Source organism: Mixophyes fleayi, chromosome 10 (genome assembly GCF_038048845.1).
Source record: "Mixophyes fleayi isolate aMixFle1 chromosome 10, aMixFle1.hap1, whole genome shotgun sequence".
Classification (NCBI taxonomy): Eukaryota; Metazoa; Chordata; class Amphibia; order Anura; family Limnodynastidae; genus Mixophyes; species Mixophyes fleayi.
This window is the reverse complement of record NC_134411.1, coordinates 12,392,884-12,420,806: the sequence shown is the minus strand read 5'-3', so window position 1 is coordinate 12,420,806 and position 27,923 is coordinate 12,392,884.

Here is a 27,923-nt window from a genome sequence, read left to right as displayed (position 1 = left end):
CATTCTGCAGTATCAGTCCAGTGGTGCTGTGTCCTGTGCTCTGTCCTGCTGAGTTCCGTAGTGCTGCTGGGTCCTGTGCCGTGTCCTGTTCAGTCCAGTGGTGCTGTGTCCTGTGCTCTGTGCTTCTAAGGGCATAGTTATTTCCCCATTATTCCCAAGTTTTTAAAAAATAAAAAAAAAGTAAAAAAAAATAAAAAATTAAAAATTAAAAAAAAAAATATATAATTATAACCAAATTTGCAAAACCAATCCAGCAGTATAAGTCCATTGGTACTGCAATATTACCAAGTTCACACATTCTGCAGTATCTTGTGCTACATATAATGGAGACCAAAAATTTGGAGGATAAAGTAGGGAAAGATCAAGACCCACTTCCTCCTAATGCTGAAGCTGCTGCCACTAGTCATGACATAGACAATGAAATGCCATCAACGTCGTCTTCCAAGCCCGATGCCCAATCTCGTAGTACCGGGCATGTAAAATCCAAAAAGCCCAAGTTAAGAAAAAGTAGCAAAAAGAGAAACTTAAAATCATCTGAGGAGAAACGTAAAGTTGCCAATATGCCATTTACGACACGGAGTGGCAAGGAACGGCTTAGGCCCTGGCCCGTGTTCATGACTAGTGGTTCAGCTTCACCCACGGATCTTAGCCCTCCTCCTCCTCCCCCCCTACAAAAAAAGCTCAGTTTTCCCAAAAGAGGCACTGGCGGGGATGCTGATAACATCTGGTCCGGACTGAAGGACCTGCCAACCATTGCAGACATGTCTACTCTCGCTGCATTGGATGCTGTCACAATAGAAAAAATTGTGGATGATTACTTTGCTGACACCATCCAAGTAGAGATGTCAGACAGTCCATATTGTTACTGGCAGGAAAAAAAGGCAGTTTGGAAGCCCCTGTACAAACTGGCTCTATTTTACCTGAGTTGTCCCCCCTCCAGTGTGTACTCGGAAAGAGTTTTTAGTGCAGCGGGGAACCTGGTCAGTGAGCGGCGAAGGAGGTTGCTTCCTCATAACGTTGAAAAAATGATGTTTATAAAAATGAATAATCAATTCCTCAATGAAGTACAGCACTGCCCTCCAGATACTACAGAGGGACCTGTGGTTGTGGAGTCCAGCGGGGACGAATTGATAATGTGTGATGAGGAGGAAGTACACACTGTAGGGGGAGAGGAATCAGAGGTTGAGGATGAGGACGACATCTTGCCTCAGTAGAGCCTGTTTAGTCTGTACAGGGAGAGATGAATAGCTTTTTTGGTGTGGGGGCCCAAACAAACCAATCATTTCAGCCAAAGTTGTTTGGTAGGACCTGTCGCTGAAATGATTGGTTTGTTAAAGTGTGCATGTCCTATTTCAACAACATAAGGGTGGGTGTGAGGGCCCAAGGACAATTCCATCTTGGAACTTTTTTTTTTGCATTATATGACCAATCAACAGTCGTTTGCCATGTTCAAAAAGTAAAACCAAATTTAAACAAATTCAAGAAATTAAACCAAAAGTAAAATGTCCTGTCATAATTTAAAACAAGAGGTATTGACGTGCTCTAAAACTACTGTATTGTTATTTATATTTTATAAACACTACACTTGAAAGCTTGAGTCTTTCAATAAAAAAGTAACTGTCCATTGCACGAATATTTGCAACAGGGACAATTTTAGGGTTAAGAAAGTCAACTAATAACACTTCGACGCTGTCTGTCTTTATAAACACTACACTTGGAAGTTGGAGGAGGTATTGTGGCCCCGGCACCAAATTTAGTACCGGGGCCACTTCACTGTGCAGTCCATATTTAGGTGTATCAGATATTAAACAACGGTGACAGTTGATGCCCAATTTTTTAATTATATTGTGGCCTCGGTACCAAATTGTGTACCGGGGCCACCACACTACGCAGTCCATACCCTTTTTTGGTGGAATTCTGACCCGTGGAGGGTTTTTTAATTATATTGTGGCCTCGGTACCAAATTGTGTACCGGGGCCACCACACTACGCAGTCAAGATAGATAGATGCGTATCATAGATAAAGTACATTCAGTGGTGTGGGGCAAATTGAAAAATATTCAAAATGCACTGACATTATCAAAAACAAGAGGTTGTCACACGCTAAAACTCCAACATGTATATGATGGAGAGGATGGAGGAGCAGCCGTATGTGCAGTGTAATGCAGACCTGTTGAAGGTTTTTTATATATTTTATTGTGGTGCCCAGTGCCCACTCCTCTACGCAGTCCAGATACATTTATTGGTGCGAATCATAAAAGTTCAGGGTTTTTAATATATATTGTGGTGACCCACTCCTCTACGCAGTCCAGGTACATTTATTGGTGCGAATCATACAAGTTGATGGTTTTCTTATTATATATATTGTGGTGACCCACTCCTCTACGCAGTCCAGATACATTTATTGGTGTGAATCATAAAAGTTCAGGGTTTTTAATATATATTGTGGTGACCCACTCCTCTACGCAGTCCAGGTACATTTATTGGTGCGAATCATACAAGTTGATGGTTTTCTTATTATATATATTGTGGTGACCCACTCCTCTACGCAGTCCAGATACATTTATTGGTGCGAATCATAAAAGTTCAGGGTTTTTAATATATATTGTGGTGACCCACTCCTCTACGCAGTCCAGATACATTTATTGGTGCGAATCATAAAAGTTCAGGGTTTTTAATATATATTGTGGTGACCCACTCCTCTAGGCAGTCCAGGTACATTTATTGGTGCGAATCATACAAGTTGATGGTTTTCTTATTATATATATTGTGGTGACCCACTCCTCTACGCAGTCCAGGTACATTTATTGGTGCGAATCATACAAGTTCAGGGTTTTTAATATATATTGGGGTGACCCACTCCTCTACACAGTCCAGGTACATTTATTGGTGCGAATCATACAAGTTCAGGGTTTTTAATATATATTGTGGTGACCCACTCCTCTACGCAGTCCAGGTACATTTATTGGTGCGAATCATACAAGTTGATGGTTTTCTTATTATATATATTGTGGTGACCCACTCCTCTACGCAGTCCAGAAAGATACCTCGTTGCAACGTTTTGGACTAATAACTATATTGTGAGGTGTTCAGAATACACTGTAAATTAGTGGAAATGCTTGTTATTGAATGTTATTGAAGTTACTAATAGCATAGGAGTGAAAATAATCCCAAAAACTTAATTTTTAAACTTTTTATGTTTTTTCCAAAAAAAATCCGAATCCAAAACCTTAAATCCGAACCGAGACCTTTCGTCAAGTGTTTTGCGAGACAAATCCGAACCCCAAAAATAATGAAAATCCGGATCCAAAACACAAAACACGAGACCTCAAAAGTCGCCGGTGCACATCCCTACTCTTTTGCGGCAGATATGACACAAAAAAAGCATCAAAACAGTTATTTCTATAGACTGCACCAATGCCCATTTAAGCATACAGTATTACATCAGTACACAAACACTAACATTAAACATATGAAATAATCAATATTAGACTACAATAACATAGACCATTCCTGATATATCCTTCATACAGTGAATGGTGAATAATAATTCATTTGATTACAGTAATTATATCAACTATTATGTGTCTAAGTTGTCTGTATTATTGTTTTTTTTGGTGTACAATACATTATTTTGTTAATTCTTCATTTATTTGTGTTATATTTATTTTAATCAATCCAAAAGCTACTAAACACATTTATTGTATAGTCTCTATTGTAACATTAGGAAGAATGTATGTAGAGCCACAGAAACGGCATTGAATAAAAGCCATATGTGTACTATGGAACAATAAGGTTCAAATAATATGTTTTTCGTTTATAGTAGTAATAGATCTTCTTTTGGGCGGGCATATTACATGGAAAATGTCAGACTAGTAGATTTATTAAGTACTTCTCGGAGCACCTGCTTCATTACATTTATTTGCCCTGTTCTGCCTCTATTGTCTCTAAACAAATAACAAGGTCCATCCATAGAATTTCCACTGGAAATTGGCGTATTTCCATCCAACCACAATGGCCTGAGGATAAGTCAGCACTGAGAAAAAAGAGTCATGTGGTCTTGCGTGTTTCCTCTTTCTGATTTCAGTGGTCTTCCTTGAAAGTGCTCAATTTCCATTTATACTATATTATTCTGTGACATAATAGTTTAAGTCATAGAGGAGGTCTCTCTTTATAGCTCATCATCGGATGCAAAAATATATGATTTTTGGACACCACAAGAAAATGATGCAATCACTTTACAAGCCAAAACAAACATATTTCACTATTATTCCAGTGTATATAGGTGATCATTTTAATTGAGATTTTATTTCAAATACATTTTTCAAAAATATCAATATTCCTTAATTGGGCACAATCACCTCTGCATCTGTGTAATATAAAACACTAATTTGATAGATAAAGGAGATGGAGTTGAGATAAATTGTGATGAACAGTCATGGTGGACGGCAGATGACTTTCTTAAGATGTCTATGATAACTAGTTCATGTTTCAAATCCCAACCCTCCAACCATCCCACACCACGGGAAGCTGAATAGAATTGCCAGTTGCCACTGGCAGCTTTAATATTGGTAGCTGATAATGCATCTGACTTACAGTAGCCAGGCACGCTTAACCCACCAACAACTACAATTGTTATTCCACATCCTTATGTTTAAATTTTTCTCAACACTTCTTAGATTGTGAGCTCATTTAGGCAGGTCCATCTTTACCCTCTGTTTCATGTCATTAATTTGTAGCACGATCCCCTCAATGTACAGCTTTGAGTAATAAGTGATGCTTTATAAATAAAGGATAATAATAATGATACTGCTGTGGAGGCAAGCCATATCAATACACTGCAAGACACTACAAAGATAAGAACACCTATATACAATACTTAAAACATTTCATTAAAATACAAAATGTTTTTCGAATGTAGGGTTAATAAGTCTTTATTACATATGAATACATTTCCGACAGTAAACAAGTCACTGACAGTGTCTACTCCATATCAGAAAAGAAACAATGCACAAATTGCAGGTGAAGAGGAAATAACTATATATATGTATATATATATATATATATATATATATATATATATATATATATATATATATATGTAAAATAAATATCACAAATACAAATGAATTCAAGTTTATAGCAGGAAATATTAGTGTGCAAAGTGAGTAAAGGGTCTCCTGCTGCAAAGATTAAACTTTATGTATGATATTAGTCATCTAATAAACACATGTACTAAATACTAGTCAGCAATACAGAAAACAAAAGCGTACAAGTTGCATCATACAAATACATATAGGTGCAATAGTACAAACAATTGCATCAGTACAGCCATGAGAAAATAATATTTACATTAGTAAACACAGAGCGGAACATTAGGAAACCTTTACATAAAGGCAAATAGGTGAGAGCAGGAGATGAGAGGAAGGGGGGGGGGTCAAACAGAAATAATGCGGGGGGAAACAAATGGATGGGGCAGATGGATCGTTGGCAGGAAGTTAACTTAGGATGGGGTGGCATAGGCAAGCATAAATAGGGGAATTTCAATGGAGTGCTTGAAATATTGGAAATTGGGATAGAGTCTTGTCACGTAGGGAGTTCCACTGGTGGGGAGCAGCTCAAGAGAAGTCCTGCAGATGTGAGTGTGAGGTGGTGATAGGTGAAGGTTGTCAACAGAATGGAGTGGGTAAGTAGGGGAGCATTTCTTGACAAGATCAGAGATGTAGGATGCGGGGGCATTGCAGAGGTCTTTATAGATGAAGATAAGTAGTTTGAATTGTATTCTGGAAGGAATGTGGAGCCAGTGGAGAGACTGCAGAGAGGCACAGCATGGATGAGAGGAACATTTTTTATGACATTACATTAGGGACAGACTGCAGAAAGGACAGACTAGAAAGGAGGAGTAATCAAGGGGGAGATGATAAGAGCATGGTGACCTTGAGGGAGAGGAAATGGTGAATCTTGGAAATGTTGCGAAAGTGGAGGCGACAGGATTGTGAGAGCGATTGGAAGTGGGGAGAGAAGCAGAGGCAAAGTCAATAATGACCCCTAGACATCATGCATGGAAAACAGGGGAGAGGGTGACATTATCAATTATGAGAGACATTGGAGGAGGTAGCTTGACATTGGGTGGTGAAAAGATGACATGCTCAGTTTTGGTTATGTTGTGCTTGAGGTAATGTTCAGCCGTCTAAGACAGTCAGACAAGCAGGAGAGGTAAGAAGTGGTGAGAAAAGCAAAGTAAAGAGAGAAAAGCAATGGAGAAGAACAAGAACAGATCCTTGGGGGACACCGACAGATAGAGGAAGAGGAGGAGAGCAAGCACCAGAGGAAGAGGAAGAGACTCTGAAGGAACAATTGTAAAGTTAAGAGGCAAGACAGGGGAGGATGGTGTTGCATAGACCAAGGGAGTGAAGGGTATCAAGGAGGACAGGTTAGTCTACTCTGTCAAAAACAGCAGCGGAGTCAAGGATTATCATCAGGGAGAAGTGACCCTTTGACTTAGTCATGAGCAGATCAAATGTCTCTTTGGTGAGGGAATTCTTGGTGGAGTGAGAGGGTGGAAGAGGTACTGTCAGGGGTCAAAGAGAAAGTGAGTAGTGAGAAAGTGTGTTAAACAGTTGTAAACTATCTATTCAAGAAGTTTAAAAAAGTAAGGGAAGTAGGAAGATTTGGCGATAAGAGAGGCAGGATCAATAGATGGTTTCTTGACAATAAATGATGAGTGCATGATTGAAGGCGAAATGAAAGATGCCAGTAAATAGGAACAAGTTGAGTGGTGGGCTTGGTGTCGGCAAGCATCAGGGCCGAGACTGGAGAAGGTGGGTGGTCATGAGGTGAAGGGGACAGGTTCAGGGGCAAGAGGAGGAGATGAGTGAGAATACCTCAGAGTCAGGAACAGGAAGAAAAGTGGAGAGTGTTATAGGGGTTTTGGGGAAGAGGCAGCCATAAGGGGAAATGTTGTGATGGATGGAGTCATTTCCCCTTGAAGTAGGAGGCGTGGGCAGTGTGGGGAGTTGGAAGTAGGGGCAAAAAAAGGAGTTTATGATGGCAAAGAGGTGACCAGAGTTGTTGGACTAGAAGAAGATGAGGGTTTTGAAGTATGTCTGTTTGGCAAGAGAGAGGGCCATGTAATAGGAAGATAGGATGAATCTGAAGTGGACAGTGTCAGAGATGCTCAGCAGAATGGAAGCACACACACACACACACACACACACACACACACACACACACACGTTTATTTTACACATGTTTCACTCCAAAGAGAGACTTTGTTTGATCATCCATGTTATCGTGTGCCTGTGAAAACATCTGTGATGCCATAAAGCTGTAGAAAATCTGCTAGATTCATTACACTGGTTCTTAACGATCATGAAAGATTAGTGGCACAGGATATATAACATCTAGACAGTCTTGTCAAAGTCACTGTTCTGCGCATACAGGCTGGGCATTGACCCACAGCTATTTGAACTTGTCAGACACAGAAGCTGCCAGTGTCTTAACAGAAGCTACCGGTGTCTTCCTTCATGAATATTGTTTCTCAAATAGCCGTCCTTCTGGAGCCACAATTCCACACAATGAAGCAGCGTATACTCCAGGTAATATCCAACTGATGAATAGGGAGGCAGTGATGCCCATGGGATTAGATTCCAGTCTTAGGCTCAGAATAATACACGTCTCGAGTGTGTATAATTGTTTGCCGCATTTCGTCACTGATATGTGACTTTCCCAAAGAGTACAGGCAGTACAGCTGGAAGGGGCTCCTTTACGATTTGGCCGATGTTAAATTTGGCATCAGCGTGACTACTCCCTTTTTCACAATGTCGTGACCGCACAGTGCAGATTAAGGGATACCCTACACAAAAGGACTAAGAGTCACATTACTTCAAAAGATGCAGTGACCTGCGGCCAATGATCAATAGCTTTCCTGCCTTTTGTGCCTTTTCTGTAAAAGGGAAAACTCAATCACGGATCCGCACCTAAACAGTGAAAGAAACAGCAGTAGTATAAACTGATAGTTTACAGAAAGTCAGTGATAGCACCATATGTGTCACTGGCCCCAAAAGATTTCCTGACAAAATTGTAAGCCTTTTAAAGGATCCCAGCCACCACCATGTGACCTCACTACCCCCATAAGGGACCTAACTACATGGACTGAAGACCAGTTGACCTCATTAAGTTCTTCATCATACTAGCAGAAGTGTACCTCTAGCCATTTGGACTGAAATGGCGCACAGATCTTCCTTAATGGAGATCAATATATCCAATGACTTTCCTTTACCAAGTCATCACCCCTCAGTGAATGGCCAGCATGGCCATAATGAGGGAGGTGCGGCAGGTGTGACTGCCCAGGGCACAAAGTCAAGGGGGCGCCATGACCGCCCTGCAATTTGTACTATTCAACTATATAAAATATGATATGCAAGCAAGCTTGCTGATGGTGCCAGTAGGATCGCAGCTCTGTATCTCTGTACATTTGGCCACATGCTGCCTATTCCTGCATAGAGGAAGCATGTGACCACTCTCATTACAGAGGGGGTGTGGCCTCTTCTTGTGCTCAAACCCTGACCTCTCTGTTCCTCGTCCACATGATTCACGGTTCCTGCTGCCTGCACACTGCACAGATTCTCCTGCTTTTCTGCTTTCTGCAATATTCAACCCCCCTCACTCCACACAGTGTTTCTGTCTACCTATCTCTATCTCGCACCCCCTGTCTCTTCTCCCCCTTTGTGTTTTTCTCTGTCTGCAATTTTGTATGTGTAGCTCTGCCCCCCCCCACCCTTGTGTGCCTGTGCATCTCTGTTTTCTCTGTCTGTCTGTCTCTTTCTTACCACTACTTTGTATATGTCTTTAATTTTGTGTAACTCTGTGTCCCCAGCCCTGTCTCTTCTCCTCTGTTGTGTTTTCTTGTCTGCAATTTTTTATGTGTGGCTCTGCCACCCCCTTTTGTCATTATAGACTTTTTCTTTCTTTCTTTCTTTCTTGTTTTTGTCTGTATTTGTTTTATACATTGGGCTGAAAATAGGGCAGCGTGACCTCCCAGGGCACAATGCCGAGCTTTCGTCATGGCTGGGAGAGAGCACCTACACCTACCAAGAGGCTGGGTGGGGAGGCACCAGTGCTTTTGCTCGCCCAGGGCAGTAAAATTTCTAGTTACGGCTCTGATGGTCAGTATGGCAGGGAGACCACTGAGACACCCTCCAGTCACCAAGAAGGGTAGAAGGCCTGCCCAGACCCCAACTTCTCCTTCCCTGCCATCACAATTCCACCGGCAGGGAGAAAGCGGACTAGTCTTGAGCCAGATGGTGCCTGGATGCCCAGTACACAATAAGAGTGGCCAATCACCCATTACCGAATACTATTGCCAGTTGTACCTAAAGCCAAAGCAAAAAAGGGCACACATCAAGTTTAACATGTCCGTTTCAACAACACACCAACATCTGCCCCAAGGCAAGACAAACACTTGTGAAGGAGGAAAAAACAAACAGGCGGGGAACGGTAACCCATTTAAATGTAAAAAAAACAAAAAAAAACAGAGACATGTAGCTAATCAGACCTTGATCATAGGAGAAAACGGGGAAAAATCCCCTCATTCTCTTGCTAAGAGCGTCAACCAGCAACTGGGTTACCGAAGGAGGGGAAGGGGAAAGCAACCACAAGCACATTATTTTCTAGGACTAATGTACGACTTGTTCGCATCATCCCTCCATCTGCAATGCGCTTTAATTACGGCAATGGAATGGCCCTCTATGGCTGCAGCAGTAGCTGCCCCCGAATTGAAAGGAATGTGTGTCGTAGAGGCCAGGTCTAAATGTGTGTACCCTAATTGGCGCATCAATAGCACATTAAACCGGAATTTGATGAGGAGGGTACCAGAGGCAGGAGCCAATCAGTGCTCCATGGGAGGTTTCTGTCCTCCCTGAGCTCGCCTTTGGAAACTTGCATTACGGTTTAACAGGTGTACTGCCCCAGTCAAACTCCCTACCTGCCACTGTCCTCAGAGCTTGTACCCGCAATTGAGAATATAACTTAATTGAACATATATTCATATTACTGTGGGCCTGTATTTGATCCCATTGATCACATCCACTTTGGTCCAACTGCCAACTGTATACACAATGCCAGTAGGCCTGATACATGTCTAGCAGACATCAGACTTCCATTGCCATAAGTGTGTAACACTGCAATGGAAGACCGGTCCAAATTCAAAGCAGTAATTGCCCAAATCCTAAAGCATGGGCAGTTTGCCAAGAGTGAAGCAGCTTTGTGTATCAACACCTCCCTCTGCAGCATGCCAACTACGTGCTGTGCAGAAGCGATCGGAAATATGGTTGGAGCAGCCAGCGGGTTTCGATGGGTGTATTGTAACAGTGGGGCGGGGTGCCCAGGAAACACATGACACCCGGCCACACTCAGGGGTGGCTGGGGAAGGGGGCAAAGCAAATTAAAAGATGGCTGGAAAAAAAGGGTGGGTGATAGAGGAGCCGAGGTGCAGCTGTCAAAAAAGGGGCCATGAGGGGTATGCAGCTTTAACCCCTAATAAAGCCAGCATATGTGACATATGTTGCTGTTATTGATGCCTGCATACTTACACCTTGGATGCAAATGCTTATCTAAATTCTACCAAATCCTCTGTGTTATGCATTGTCCCCTCTCTTTACATAAAACTTCAGTGGGGCGCTCGCCCCTCCTCCTGCCTGGAGTCCGGCAATAACTTCAATGTATTCTGGGGGAGTGAGGTATGTTAGGGGATCTGGATCTCACCCCAACCACCGCTCCCCACTTTCCTGTGTCCTCATCCCTGAGAGCAGAGCAGCGTGTCTACTTGCCCTGGGGTGCTGCCTGCTTGCTGACAGGCTGTGCTACAAACACCCGCGTTGGGGAACTGCGCTATTATTGGGGGTATGCCAAATCTCAAAGAGATTGCCTTGGGCCTGAGGTGAACGCTTGGCAGTATGCTAAAAACTAGAGCTGGGACAGCAGAACATGTCAGCCAGGTGGGGGGGGGGGCTTGATGGGTGATGTGGCGGGGATAAAAATGTAGGGGAATTGATGTGGGGGAAGGTGGAAAAAATAAAAAGTGCTTTTTTTTGGATGAAGCAGGGCAGTGAGAATGGAAACCAGGGGAAATAATGGGAGGGTGCTGGGGGTTGATGAGGACAGAAAGTGAACAGATGAAAAGGAGAGGGAATAGAATGAATGACAAGAAGCTAAGACAAAGAAGGGCAAAAGAACAGAAGGGGAGAAATGTAAGAATAAAAGTGAGATACATAGAAAGGACTGCAGAAATGGAAATCTATTGATACTGTGCTTATCTCGAGCTACAGGAACCCAGGAATTTTGTGCAGCAAAAGAGGCCCAGCAGCCAGTGGGGAAAGAAAATATAGGACAGTTACAGGCAATTCCCCTTGGATACCATATGCTGGAGTATGCATTTAAACTTAACCCCTAATAGGTAAGTGAATGACTTGGCACAATCAGATTCATTTATTGTGTTCGGTTTATGGCCTCACTTGTCAAAAACATTATAGTTAGTTTTACATTTGATTTTATGTTCAAAAGTTTATTTAGAAGTTTTATTTAAAAAAAGTGTGTGTTTTATTTTTTTTAAAGCAAATGTGTACTCATGTAATAGATGTATATTCTATATGTTTTTTTAATATCATGCAATATCACGCAATTACAGCTTGTAACTGTAGAGGTCGATGTTTTAATGTATCATACAAAGGGTTAAAATGCAGGGTTAGTATGTCATGAAACAAGAGTGTAAGGAAGGAATTGCATGCCTGTATATTCCTCTGACAATTGGCAATACAAATCAATGTCATACACAGAGGTACATCAGATGGAGGAGCAAATAAAAACACACTACTACAGTCGTGGCCAAAAGTTTTGAGAATGACACAAACATTGGTTTTCAGAAAGTCTGCTGCCTCAGTTTTATGATGGCAATTTGCATATACTCCTGAATGGCATGAAGAGTGATCAGATGAATTGCAATCCATTTCAAAGTCCCTCTTTGCCATGACAATGAACTTTATTGAAAAAACATTTAAACTGCATTTCAGCCCTACCACAAAAGGACCAGCTGACATCTCTCGTTAACACAGGTGAGAGTGTTGAAGAGGACAGGGCTGGGGAGCACTCTGACATGCTGATTGAGTTAGAATAACTGATGGGAAGCTTTAAAACGAGGGTGGTGCGTAAAATCATTGTTCTTCCTCTGTTAACCATGGTTATCTGCAAGGAAACATGTGTAGTCATCATTGCTTTACACAAAAAGGCTTCACAGGCAAGGATATTGCTGTTGGTAAGATTGCACCTAAATCAACCATTTATCGGATCATCAAGAACTTCAAGGAGAGAGGTTCAATAGTTGTGAAGAAGGTTTCAGGCGCCCAAATATGCCCAGCAAGCACCAGGATCATCTCCTAAAGTTGATTGAGATGCGGGATCAGGCACCACCAGTGCAGAGCTTGCTCAGGAATTGTAGCTGGCAGGTGTAAGTATACAGTGAGGCGAAGACTTTTGGAGGCTTTTGGAGGATGGCCTGGAGTCAAAAAGGCCAGCAAAGAAGCCACTTCCCTCCAGGAAAAACATCAGGGACAGAATGATATTTTGCAAAAGGTACAGGGAGTGGACTGCTGAGGATTGGAGTAAAGTCATTTTCTCTGATGAATCCCCTTTCAGATTGTTTTGGGGCATCTGGAAATATACTTGTCTGGCGAAGGAAAGGTGAGCGCTACCATCAGTCCTGTGTCATGCCAAAAGTAAAGCATTCTGAGACCATTCATGTGTGGGGTTGCTTCTCAGCCAAGGGAGTGGGCTCACTCACAATTTTGCCTAAGAACACAGCCATGAATAAAGAATAGTACCAAAACATCCTTTAAGAGCAACTTCTCTCAACCATCCAAGAACAGTTTGGTGTAATTCAGATATCAGAAACATTATTTAGCTTTTACCCCACATTTATTTTATATGAAAAAGATTGTAAAATACATTAAACACATTTAAATGTTATGATAAACATTATGTTGCATACGATTTGCATTGCAACTGATTGTAGTGTACAGGAATTATTAATTTGCCTACTTCATCCAATTATTTATCTTTAACAGTAACTATCGTCACCAATAAAGATGGTCTGATGCGATTAGCATGGTTCCAAAACACAAAGAGATTTAATAGCAAAATATAACTAAGTAAAACTGATACATACACTGCGCATTGGATTCAGTAACAGTTCATCAAGCCTGAAGTCTGTGTGGTCAATGAGGCTGTTACTGTACCAGTGGCCTGATTACATACAGTTTGGTTTGAAAAAAACAAAGATGATGTCACAATGTACACAAAGCTAACACTAAGATAGTTCTACATTGGTTCGGGGCTTATGATGTTCTAATCCAATGCAAGTCAGTTAAAATTTTGCTTCTTCAAAGGTGGGGGCAACTCACTTGTGTACATGTCTTGCTTTAGGGAACCGTCAAAAATCTGGTTTAAAATAACCCATTAACAGAGTATTTTTTAGAATTAATCTTATACTAATCATAGCTAGCGACCACAATGTGCGATCGCTTCTCTGATGATATCGGATTCCTGCTGGTTCAATGTGGATTTATAAAAGACCAAACACAATACATTTCTTAGGACCTGAACCATAAATATCTTTAATGTAGGTTTAACTTTATGTAATAAAACTCTAAGGGCTAGATTTACTAAGCTGCGAGTTTGAAAAAGTGGGGATGTTGCCTATAGCAACCAATCAGATTCTAGCTTTCATTTATTTATAACCTTCTACAAAATGACAGCTAACATCTGATTGGTTGCTATAGGCAGCATTCCCACTTTTTCAAACCCACAGCTTAGTAAATCTAGCCCTAAGTATTAATAATAAATGTGAGTTGGAAACTTTATTAAAAGTGAACTATTTACAGATGTGAGTGTGAATTTAAGTGTAGTTATTGTCTTTTCCTATGTGATTGCTTATTTAACCTTTGTATGCCAATGCGTACGAATCTCAATTGCACAGGAAACTATAACAAACAATATTTATTAATTTAAAATGACTTCATCCAATTATTTGACTTCGATAGTTGCTCCTGTATTCATCAAGGAACATATTGTCTACTTACGCTCGACCTTGAGTACGAATGTGCATATGCCACAATTACATGTTTGTTTTTATAAAACGCACATTAAATTAATTTTGCATTCCTTGATGAATCAGGCCCAATATTTGAGCTTATCTGTTTAACTTCCTGGTCTGCAGACATCTGGTAAACCTGAAATTGACAATAATACAATTTATGACCATATTCCATTAAATCAATTGTACTGCTCTGACCATTAGGAGGAAAAGTATCCCAGTTACACTCTTGTGCCAGGCTAGTCCGCAGCCTAGTCTTGGCGATATATTTTTGCTCTGTTAATTCCTCCCCTTTTCCAGGATCTGATTATTATTGCATTTTAATAAATAGTTTTTGTGCTTTGCAACTACAATTATCAAATTAAACAATCACTTATTTATATCTGTAATAAGTGGGGACTTGTGGAAACAGACTTCTCAACTTCCAAACTCATGGTACTCTGGATTTTGATTTACAAATAAAGGGTGGAGATTCTTCTACTAAGGTAAGAACATTAGTTCTTTAGATTTTTACTAGAGATGTTCACTGACCGCCGTGTTTTGGTTTTGGATGTAGATTAAGTTCAGGTTTTGGTTTTGGTTTTGGCTTTTGATAAAACTGCCCTCACGTGTTTTGGTTTTGGATCTGTATTTTTTAGAAAAAAAGCTAAAATATGCTAAAATCACATAATTTTGCTCCTTTTTTTTCTTACATTATTATTAACCTCAATAACACTAATTTCCAGTCATTTGCAGTCAATTTTGGCCACCTCATAGGTCACAATATTATTATCATCCACTTTCGGACAAAGACTGCAGCCACCTGGCTGGATGCTAAGCAACAAAGCAACGACACAAACACAGTCATAGCACATCTAGGAAACATTTCCACACAGCAGTGGCAGAAAAGAAAAGTGGTGCAAGATGGAATTGTCCTTGGACCCTCCCACCCATTTAAGATTTTGAAAAGAAAATGTACATTTTAACAAAGCAAGCATTCCAACGACAAGTAGTGCCAATTTTGTGGCTTGGTTTGTTTGGGCACCCACAAAACAAGCTACCAATAGCTTAGCTGCCTTAAGCCCAACAGTGCTGTCAATGAACTCTACATTTTTAAACCATGTCTGCTTGTGCTGCATCTTTACTCTCCTTCTCCTCTCTGGATACCTCTCTCTCATCCCTGAAGAACTGCCAAACTTACATAGACACAGGAATGGATATTAAAACTGGAGGAGCATTACATCTGCTTCAGACAGACTGTGACTTGGAACATGTGAGCAGCATGGAATCCGTCATCTTGGAATACGCTGCATTGAACAGAGATTTAAACCAATATAAATGGATTTGAGGAGACCGTGCTTAAATTAAACCGTGACCCACTGGATAAGATCCCAGAGTTAAAAGAGCTTGTACTCGAGAGATACACTGCGCTTCAGAAGAATAACACAGAGGACGCCTTGAGGCAGGATGATAAATATTTCCAGTTTAAAGAACAGCTAAGAGACCCGAGAAAAGAAATGGGTGTGTCACCGGCCCCTGCAGACGAAGATTTGGAAGATGAGGACGAGGAGATCGCCGTCACCCAGAGCATTCCTATAACAAAGTCGCAGGTGTGACCACATACTTTGAAAAATAAAGTATGTGGTCACACCTACAAGAGAGAAGCAATTGAAAGGATGATTGAAAACAAACTTCAGCACTTATAGCACATGTATGTAACATTGGCTAACAGCGGTAGCTGAAAGGAAAGATGGAATTGTTCTTGGAACACTCCCACCCACCCTTATAATGGATCTTAAAAAGGACATGCACACTTTAACAAACCAAGCACTTCAGCGACAAGGAGTGCCACTTTTGTGGCTGAACTGCTTGGTTTGTTTGGGCCCCCCACAAAACAAGGTAACAATGAGCTTAAGGCAGCTAAGGTAACAGTGCTGTCAAAGAACTCTACAGTGGCAAGATGTTGTTATCATCATCTTCAGCCTCATCCACACCCTCATTATTGTGTACATCATCCTAACACAATATTAATTCAACCCCAAAGGAAATCACCATTACAGAAGTCTCTGCAACATAAATGTCAAAAATAAAAATGTAAAAAAAAAAAGCTTTTACCTTTTCAAAGAAAAAAGCATATCTTTAATAATGGTGAAACTTTACTGTAGAAAAACATAAAATTACCAATATGTCATTTTACACATATATTAATAAGCATTGCAGCATCAGTTAGCTTCCTTTACTTAGCTAAATCCCAGCACCTGCAATCTACATTGTCATTATCCTCACCCTCATCAGTGTGTACATCATCATCAATACTAATTATTCCCGGCTGGAATCCAACATTACAGATGTCTCTGTACTTTGATCTAAATGCCAGTATAGGCCTTCATCGTGGTATTTGTAGTTCATTTTATGACAGAGCTGTCACGATTTTTTAGATCTTTTAGATCAGACCAAATTTCAAAATGTTCTGCTGAATCATCTGCATCATCCTTGGGTCTCTTAGAAAAACTTAGTTTTATCCTAGCAGCAGTAGCTGGAGAAACTGAAGGAGGGGACGCCACTGTGTAAGGTACCACTTCAGCTCTCAACTTGCTCAGCAGGAACTCATTGCATCTCTTGTGCTCTGGGTCAATTGGAAAGAAAGAGAAGACATAGCTCTTAAACCTAGGACCAAGAGTAGTCGCCAAAATGTAGTGATACGATTTCCAGAAGTTGATAACTCTTCGATCCTGGTGAAGCGATTAAAGTACTTCATCTACAAGTCTGACATACTTAGTGTAATTTCTTTGTTTAATCTCCTTCATCAATTTTTCAAGGTGTTTTTCCAAAAGTCTAATTAAGGGAATCACTGTGCTCAAGCTATCATCATCATCATCACCATTTATTTATATAGCGCCACTGATTCCGCAGCGCTGTACAGAGAACTCATTCACACTAGTCCCTGCCCCATTGGAGCTTAAAGTCTAAATTCCTTAACACACACACACACACACACAGACACAGACAGACAGAGAGCGACTAGGGTCAATTTTGATAGCAGCCAATTAACCTACTAGTATGTTTTTGGGGTGTGGGAGGAAACCGGAGCACGCGGAGGAAACCCACGCAAACACAGGGAGAACATACAAACTCCACACAGATAAGGCCATGGTCGGGAATTGAACTCATGACCCCAGCGCTGTGATGCAGAAGTGCTAACCACTTAGCCACCGTGCTGCCCCAGTGTCTGAACTCAGTTCACAGGTGACTACTTCGAATTGTTTTAGCACCTTGCACAACATGGAAAGTATTCTCCACTGCGGTGGACTAAATTAAATTCCCCCTCCTTTTCCAATGTCATGACTAGTGAAATAAGCGCGGATGGCTTTTCGCTGTTCCTCCATCATCACAAGCATATAATGTGTGGAATTCCACCTTGTTACCACCTCTTGCTTCAGTTGGTGGCAAGGCAAAATAAATTGTTCTTGCAGCTGCTGCAATTTCCTACATGCTGCTGTAGAATGCCGAAAATGTCCCAAAATTTTTCGGCCCACAGACTGCATCTCCTGCACGCCTCTGTCATTATCTAAAAAACTCTATACCACCAAGTAGATTATGTGAACAAAACAGGGAATGTGATGGATTTCACCCAGCTGTAATGTTCTCACAATATTGGTGGCGTTATCTTAAATGATATATCCTCAGGAGAGTCCAAACGGGATAAGTCATGTTGCGATGACATGCCTCAGTTTTTCAAACAGGTTGTCATCGGTATGCCTCTTAGTGTAGCCAAAGATACACAAATGTAGGATACCACTTTGTATTTGCAACACGATGAGGGAGATATTTGTGTAGCTCGGCTCGGTACTCGGATCTGCTAAGTTTGGGTGTGTTCGGTTCTCGGGGAACCGAGCCTGAGCATCTCTAGGTCAGGTGGGCTCGGTTCTCGTAGAACTGAACCCGAGCATCTCTAATGTTTACTATCTGATATTGGTAAATCGAATATCCTATTTTGTGGGTTGTGTAGTTGCTGAAAGGAACTTGGAATAAAGGTAAATTTTGGCATTGTATTGTTATTACTGGTGCATAGGGAGACAAGATCATCGATGTGTAAGGATCTATGCGTAAATGCATATTTGCATTTCTTATTTTTTTGTATACTGATTTGTTTGGTAGTTGTAAATTGATATTGAACATACCAGCAAAAGAGATTTACTAACACATTGTAGGAAAGGCTGAAGCAAAATATTTATGGTCACTTGTGCTTTGTAAATTGAATTGCGAATGTAGTATCTGAGTGTGCTGTTTGAATTACATGCTTATTTGTTTGCTTTCCGAAGTTGCACACTGGTTTTATGGTTTCCATATAGAGGTGATATGGATAGTGTTAGGTAAGTGCAAGTAACTTTTCTAGCTTGCCTGAAAAATCAGGGGCGGGAATCGTTTAGTGTGTGACAGGGTAGGCTAGTAGAGAATACTGCAACAGTGAGTATGAAATGCACACAAGCGGTGGAGCCGGCAGCACATGCCTAACATTTTTTCTTTCTTGAGGCATCAGGAGATGTGGGTCTCATTCATGGACGCACAGTTGTGGTTAGAATATGTATTGATCATAAATTAGAGGATACAGTGCCAGTGTTGTGATCGTAGCTGCTGCGGGAAGAAATCCCAGAAAGAGGCCATGGGTTCCAGTCTAACCAGTCAGGGGGCACTGGAGAGATCAGTAGATCTTCCATGAGGGTGACACAATTGTAAATGCAGCGGATTTTACAAAGTGGTAATATTAGAATCTTTGGATTCAAATATAGAAAACAAAGATTAAAACAAGGAGAATGTTTGGAGCTGTGGCAGCATAAGGGTGAAGAATCGAGAGCTAGGTTAAGTATGGAGAAATGCAAATCTATAGTTGCACCTGTAAATCCTGTTAGCATTGCTCCCACAATTCCCAATGCACCACCGCCACCTTAGATCACCAAGCACCAAGACTAAATTGAACACATTCTTGAACCAGAAGGCTCGCAAATAGCGGGGTTGTTGCCGGTGCGTACCATAGCTGTCCCTAATGGTCGAGCTGATAATAGCGAAGTAGTACCATTTAGGAATGTGGCCATGTATTTTCCCTCATGTAGGGCTAAACTCTGGACTTAAATTTCAGCCTTTGTAAACCCTAGAAAAGATTTGATGAAATGCCAGAAATTCATTAAAGATCTGGGGAATGCTCACAAGCTGACCAACAAAGATTGGCGTATATAGCTCAGGGCTTGTCTTTCTGAAGGTACTGATAATACCAGATTTATTAAAGACACTTAATTAGAGGAAACTTTCCATTCCCTTAAAGAATCTGAGGTTAATCACATTCAAAATATTATATAGTATAATTACATATTATATAATATTATATGCAAATTGCAATACAATATATACTGTACTCCTGAAGGAGTGTTTTTAGATATTCCAGAAATTAATGTTTAGGAAGTACAGGACAGATTGACGATCCCCTAAAGACTAATGGTACATCTCCCTGTTATAGACTCAGTTCCATCCAGGGTAGAACAAATGCGGAGTTCCCTACGGACTAGGGATGGACAAGAAACTGGATTGATGGTAGATGTAGCTCCTGTAATGGTCCGATTAAGAGAAAGAAGGTACGCTGCAAAAATACTGCAATATCTATTGAAACATGAAGTCAAACTTGAGGTTTCTCTGGTTATTGAAAGGCTGTTACAACAAGCTATTTTAATACATACTACCAATACAGCCAATTGTCCCATTTTTCCTGTCAAGAAAAGTAGGGAAAGGGGTATAGACTAGTACAGGATTTAAGGGGGATTAACAAAGTAGTTGAGAGCCAAATCCTCGTAGTATCCAACCAAGCCGTCATTCTGATGCAAATCTGATGCAAATCCCTCCTTCTGCTACCCATTTCACTGTAATTGTCCTCTGTTCTGTTTTCTTTTATCTTCCTCTACACATTGGCTGCCAGTTCCTCTTTGCCTTTACCTATCAGGGGGTACAATATACCTGCACATGGCTAACTCAGGGGGTTTATAGACAGTCCAAGTATATTTACTTAAGCCTTGAATGACTGTTAGCAGTACTATCAGCCAACCTGTGGTTCTGTTCTGATACAGAAGTTGATGATTTATTGTTGTGTTCAGACTCGTTTGAATCATTCCTGACCGACTAATCTTATGTTATTGCATCTTTAACAAACAGGTCACAAGGTTGCTAAGGACAAATTACAGCCATGATAGATGAAAGCTAAGTACTTAGGATTCTGTCTAACCCAGGGACTAGAACACATGACACCCGACAAAGTACAGGCAATACTAGACATGATCCTGCCACATAACCAGCAGCAAGTGTAATTATTTCTGGAGCTGTACAGGTTTTGTAGGCAATAGATTCCAGGTTTTTCTATTCTGGCACTACCATTGCAGGAGCTAGTATCCTCTACCAAACCTGATCGAGTGCAACACACTGAGGAAATGAAACAGGTTTTCCAAGCACTCAAGGAAAGTCTGACACTATCTCCGGCTTTGGGAATACCAGACTATGGAAAGCCATATGTCCTATTCTATACGGAAAATGCTGGGTGTGCAGCAGGAGTCCTCACACAGCAACTTGGTAATGGTAACAGACCTGTAACCTACTACAGTGCACAATTAGATACAGCAGCTGCTCTTCTAGTAGAGAGGAACAACGATGTAGTATTGAGTCATGATTTTACACTCCACACACCTCATGCAATGCCTGCACATTTAAATGTCTCATCTGCTAGATACATCAAGTGGAAAATTGCCCTTAAGTCACCTGCAAACATCACTATCAAAATATGAATCATGCTGAATCCTGCACATTTCCTACCATTTGTGCCTCATAATGCACAAAGGCTGGAGGGTAAGGACGGATATTTAGAAGAAGAAATTAATATTGACATGTAAAGATACGCATAACTGTATGGAGTATCCAAACCAGACTTTCACAGCGGGACCTGACATCAGCGACATCCCTTTAGTTGATGCAGACTTAACATTTTACACTGACGTGAGCTGTCACGGATAGATACAGGAGACTTGTGCTCTGGATATTTTCAAGTAAATGACAGGGGCATCTTTGAGGCCAAACCACTAGTAGGAGCTAAGGGTGAAAGAGTGAGTCATAGAGAGGAAAGGTGGGGGGGGAGACAGGTCTGATGAGAACAGATATCATTGTGGATAGCATCAATTTTGCTTTTGAAGTAGGTGTCAAGAGCGGTAATCGATGAGAGGGGAGTAGGTAGAGGAGGACACAGCAGAGAATTAATAGTAGCAAATAAGCATCTGGGTTTATTGAACAGAGAGGACATAAGGGATCTGAAATGGGTTTGCTTGGCAAGAGAGAAGGCAGAATAGTAAGAAGAAAGGATGAATTTGAAGTAGATAAAGTCAGCAATGGAGCAAGATTTCCTCCATTGGTGTTCAGAGGAGCGGGATCACTTTTGTAGGAGACAAGTAAGAGAGGAGTGTCAAGGTTGGGATTTGGATTGGCAGGGACGAAGGGGGGGTCGCTGAGGCTGCAGTGTCAATGGCAACAGAGGACGTGGTGTTTTAGAGAAAAATCAGCTTTAGGACATGATAGGGAAGAAATGGGAGCAAGCAAGAGTTCAAGGGAGGACTTTATCACATGAAAAGATGCTCAGTATACACAAATGTAAACCACATCCATATGTACGCATACAGTATGAACACAGATTTAAAAGAAGAATGATAACTGCGGAGGAACCTCTAGCTACAAATTTAATATCAGAGTCTACAGGGTTTCAGTTTCTGGTAGTATTGGACATAATCAGGACTGCCCAGGGAACCCTGAATTTGAATTATATAGAGACTCTGGCAATATTAATTTATAACATAAACAAAATGTATAACGACACATTCAGGTATACGGGTAAGGAGCTGCAGGCCTATAAGAAAGAGTTAGTAAAATATAGAAAGTTTATAAACTATTTGACAGCTGTCACTGGAGGATGCTGTGTAGCAACACAGTTTTGGTGTCAAGTATTACACTTACATCACTAACAATACTGATGACCCTAAGGAAATAATTTACCATAAAATGGATGAGATCTTACAACTAAAATGGGAGTCTCGTAAAGTTCATAATGCTTCTCTTTCTGCAGTCGGGGAAAAGTTATTAGGTTGGGTCTCACGGTTAAATCCTGTAAATTGGTTCTCGGGGTTTGGTGATTGGGTGAAAGAACTAGTGTCATCTCTGGGTAGGCTCATTATTTTTATATTTAGTGGCCTGTTAATAATTTATACATTTTACAGGTGTGTTTCTGCTGTCACAGCTGAAAGTAATACTACTGATGAGAGCTACCAAGATGGAAACAGGGGTCCTATATTATGATCCCACATAAAAGTGTGTGATAGGTTATATAGACGATCAAATGGCTGGACCAGTATTCATTCACTTAGTCTTTATCCAGATTCAACATTGCCTCTCACAATTGTACATTCAACATTGTATTTGATTAGTACACAATTCTCATTGTCTGTGTGCTTAATTCACTAGCTCTTATCCTAAAATGAACATTGTAACAATGATCATTGTACTTGTATGACCTGTGTACATGGAATTGATGTTGGCAATAATTTAATTTATGACCTTATCCCAGAGAATAAACTGAACTGCTCTGACCATTGGGAGGAAGGGTATCCCAGTGACACTCTTATGCTAGGGTAGCCGTGCAGACTAGTCTTGGTGATATATTTTTATTCTGTTAATTCTTACCTTTTTCCTTCATCTGATTATTATTGTAAAATCTGTTACATACTCTGTTTTAAGTATGTGATCCCCTCACATCTTAATAAATTGTTTTTGTGCTTTGTAACCACAGCGATCAAATCCAATAATCCCTTTTTTTATATCTCTAATAAAGTCTGATATTGGATATGTGGGACAGAATCATTAAAAGTCTCCACCTGACAGATCTTACATCTTCACTAATACTCTCTATTCCCACAGGGACAAAATAACAATATGGCATCTGTTTAAAAAACAGCTAGCATAACACATTTTCACCACATTATAGGGGACTTTGCTCCACTGTCAAACCAATGTTGGAGACATTGCAGTGAAACACCTCAAACCAATGTTGGAGACAATGCAGTGAAACCAGCAGTTTCCATCATATCTGATTGTCCTGCCGAAAAATACTTCCCACTGGACCAACATTTTATTACTAATCTCCAACGTCACAGGGTCAAACATGCACCTACAGACCATATTGAAAAATACATAGACAAACTTCTAATGCATATATGCTGTGCAGCTAAACACCAGATTGCACATAGTTTAATAATATCTAGCCCCCCCCACCCGCTCGCATCAAAAAGTGATTAATCACTTCTGGTTTATATCCAATAATATCATAAAGAAATTACACATGCTATACTTTTATCACATTGATATCAGGCTCCATATACAAATGACATTCCAAAACTAAGATCATCCCCGACACACCCTTTTCCTGTCCTCTTCCTATAACTCCCCTCACCACCTCACACCTTGCAAGCTTTCCCTTTCTGCCACTATCCCCCCTACTACCCTTACCCCTTCCTTCAATCCAATTTGATAAAGCTTACTCTATCAATTTACCCCCATTGCATGGTAACCTATAGACCTCAATTACCAAACAAACAACATTTAATTTGCAATAACTCAAATCTTAATTGTGTTTTTTTTATAAATATGTTACAAACAACATTGTAATCAAACAAGTAACAATATTCCTCTTTGTAAAACTTTAAATAAGAAGATTTTAAAAAGAATTTCTTCTTGGCGAGAAACTCGAATAAAGTGCAGGGCTAGGTAAACAAAATGGCAAGTGTGGTTAAGTAACGGCCAGTTCATTCAGTAGGTTAATGACAAATGTAGCATGAACTGGAAAACATAAAGGAACTCATGTAAAGTTTGATGAATCTGCATCCCAAGGGTTAGAAACTGCCGCATCCCTGTGCAGCTGCAGCTCACGGCTGGACACAGCAGGTCCCGGCCATATGCACACCACATTAAATTCATCAAGGAAATGCATCCAAATCAACAAGTCCACCCTGATAGACAAATAAGCACATGGGTTTTATTCACACCGTCCGTTGCCCTCTGCAATTTTCGACAAAAAACTTTACTCAAAGGGATAATGTGGCAAGCAAAAATAGGGGACCCCATCACTGTTGGGATTGGTCAAAGGGATACTTTATCCGAATGTATGAGAAAATAAGCTCTCTCAATATCGCCACCTCTACCATAGGAAGACAGCAGCAGCCCATTATGGCATTTTTTATGTTGACTTTTACACTAAACAGGCTTGAAAATAGAATCCATTATTTCTAATTACCTCATTCCTACTAACACTATTAGCTGTATTCAGAAGCTTTACGCCTTTTTGAACCAGCTCTATTAAAAGTGCCATGTTTCTGGCTACAATTGGCCTCATTTAGCATTAGGAGCAAGTACAGCTAAAGGAGCAAATAAGCACCCGGACAAACCATGCTGACATGCAAGGGATGTAAATGCAATTGTTTGTGCATGCAGGGAAAATACAGCAGCTCTTGCGTGTAACACACAAATACTTGGAAAATCCATTTGAACACTGCAATTTAGAGGTTAACTAGGACACAAACTTCTCCCACCTACAAATATGTTCTAACATTTATACAATTAACCTCCCTGCTGTACAACATGGCTCTGACAAGGCGCGATACTGCACCTGCCAGCTGGACTTACAGAGGCCCATTGTAGGTATTGAAAGTTAAAGTCACAAGACAACTGAGCTATACATAAAATCATATAAGTGAAATATAAAATAGGAGGTGCTGGGCTTCAGTAAACAGTCACATAGTCATGGAGGGAAATTACAACTTTTGTAAGTATCTTAGAAATTATTTTTTAATGACCCACCAGTATATCCTTGTAATGAAAATGTTCCAAAGTGTGTTTATTTATTTCTGTAAATTATCATTATCATTTAGGTTAAAATACTTTTGATTCAGTACTAATGATTTATTACCAGGATTGAAAATCACTGGATACTACAGCTACCTGCAGAAAAACAAACCTGTACGGACCCATTTCTCAATGTTTGGGGAGTTCTAACAGGCAGTGTGACCAATTCATTCCCATAGTTACAACACAATTGGGGAGATCAGCTGCCATCATGTTTTAAAAGAGTATGGGGGAGCAGAGTGATTGTCTGACTGTCACGGGCACTAGGAGTCTTTACCCAGGGATCACCAGATGGTAGGCTTACCAGAGCAATGTAGATGGTAATAGGGTACTCTGGTAGCTGGGTGATCACGGAACATGAAATGATGACCGATGAGATGCTCAGGAAAGTCTATGACTAGCAACACTGGAAATGAGGTAATGATACACAAGGAACTGTATGGACAAGGACACGTGAAGGTAGTCAGTGGTCTGCGATAGCAAGTTGTACCACTGCTATAGTGAGGAGGAATGTCCAACAGAAACAAGGAGGTGATGAGAGTCAGCGGTCTGCGGGTAGCAAGTTGTACCGCTGTCTGAGTGAAGGAATAGAATCCAAGTGGAGGTATCCAGGTAGTCAGTGGTCTGCGGTAGCAAGTTGTACCACTGCTATGTGAGAGGATAATGGAACAGGTGATACCGGAAACAGGGATCAGTGGTCTGACATCAGCAAGTTGTACCACTGAATATATATGTGAGGAGGTGCACAGGGGAAGACTGCAACACAGGATATACACAGGCACCTTATACACGATCCACAGTGATATGCACAATATAGATATATATATGGATATAAATGACTGAGCAGGTCTGCAATCTAGAAAGTCTCTTGAAGTAGTCCAGCACAATGATAACACAGTCAATGATGGCAATAGACTCAGCGGATAGCAGACTCCAGAGAGAACCAAACACAGTCCAGCAAGATATGCAATACACAGCACAGTCAATGAGAAGTATGCATACCGTGGTTCAGCAGTAGCAGTCAGATGGGATTGCAGCGGTACCTGAGCGGCTGGAGGCCGACTGGATAGGAAGTCCCTGGATAGGTGAAGCAGCGGTCTAGCAGGTGCAGCGCACAGGTGAGTAGACCGACAGGGACACGAATCCACAGGAGTCAGCAACACGTGGAACTGGACTCATAGGAAACCCAGGAGAATGGAGATGATCCAGCAGAGGGTAGTAGAAGAGATACAAATCCAATGCTGACAGGAGGGTAGAGACCAGTGGAACACGTGAAGGCGTGGAGAGTGGATCAGCAGGAGATGGACGATAGCGCTGACCACAGCGGCAGGACTCAGCGGCACACGGAGGTAACCAGTAGCAACCACAGGAACCAACAGCGATGGGAAACAGGAGTGCAGCGCAGGGCAGGAGCTGTAGATCACGAAGTGTAGCAGATGGTAATGAAAAGCGGCAGTCTCGAGGAAGTCACAGCAAAGATGAGATGAGAGTGTAGTGCACGGAGGCAGCGGATAGTAATCAGCTGGCAGTCACGATGTTGAACACAGGCGAGTTGCAAGCAGGAGACTGTAGTGCACAGAGGCAGCGGATAGTAGTCAGCTGGCAGTCACGATGTTGAACACAGGCGAGTTGCAAGCAGGAGACTGTAGTGCACAGAGGCAGCGGATAGTAGTCAGCTGGCAGTCACGATGTTGAACACAGGCGAGTTGCAAGCAGGAGACTGTAGTGCACAGAGGCAGCGGATAGTAGTCAGCTGGCAGTCACGATGTTGAACACAGGCGAGTTGCAAGCAGGAGACTGTAGTGCACGGAGGCAGCGGATAGAAATCAGCAAACAGACTTGATGAGAAGCAGGTGAGTGAGGTAAAAGCTGGAGTGCACGGAGGCAGCGGATAGCAATGAGCAAACAGTAATGATGATACAGTTGATGGTAGAAGTGGTATGGAACCACAGTAGTAGAAGTGGTTTGGAAACCACAGGAATCAGCAGCGCTGAATACACGAGTAATACAGGAACACCTTCAGAGACTCATGAGGAATGAGACTCCAAGATCAGGCAACGTGGTGGTGACCACAGGTGCTTAATATAGGGAGGTTGCCTGATCTGCCAATTAAGTTAAAGGAGTATACACTGAAGTATAGAAAAGGGCTGCGCATGCGCAGACCCTCAGGATGGCGGACGGCCACGGTTCCTAAATGTCCGGGAAGAGGCACTCACGGTCCGGTGAGTGACAGTACCCCCCCTTTTAAAGGTGGGCACAGAACGCCTGGAACCGGGCTTGTCCGGATTTTTGGAGTAAAACTTCTTCAAAAGGGCAGGAGCATTAAGATCTTCAGCTTTGATCCAAGAGCGCTCCTCAGGACCAAAGCCCTTCCAATGAACGAGGAAGTGGAGGACTCCTCGCGAAATTTTTGCATCTAGTACCTCGGTAATCTCAAAATCCTCCTCCTGATGAACTTGAACTGGCTGCGGAGCTGAGGGAGGAGTTGAAAAACGGTTGATAATAAGAGGTTTGAGCAAAGATACATGGAAGGCATTAGAAATCCGAAGACTCTTAGGAAGAAGGAGTTTCACACATACTGGATTGATAACTTGAATGATCCTATATGGACCAATAAAACGAGGGGCGAATTTCATGGATGGAACCTTCAAACGAATATTTTTTGTGGATAACCAGACACGATCTCCAATTTTTAGTGGTGGAATAGCCCGCCTCTTCTTATCAGCGAAAGATTTATATTTGACAGATGTCTTCTTTAAACAGGTTCTGACCTGAGACCAGATATTTTTAAAGGTCTGACAAACCGTTTCCACCGCAGGAACTTGGGT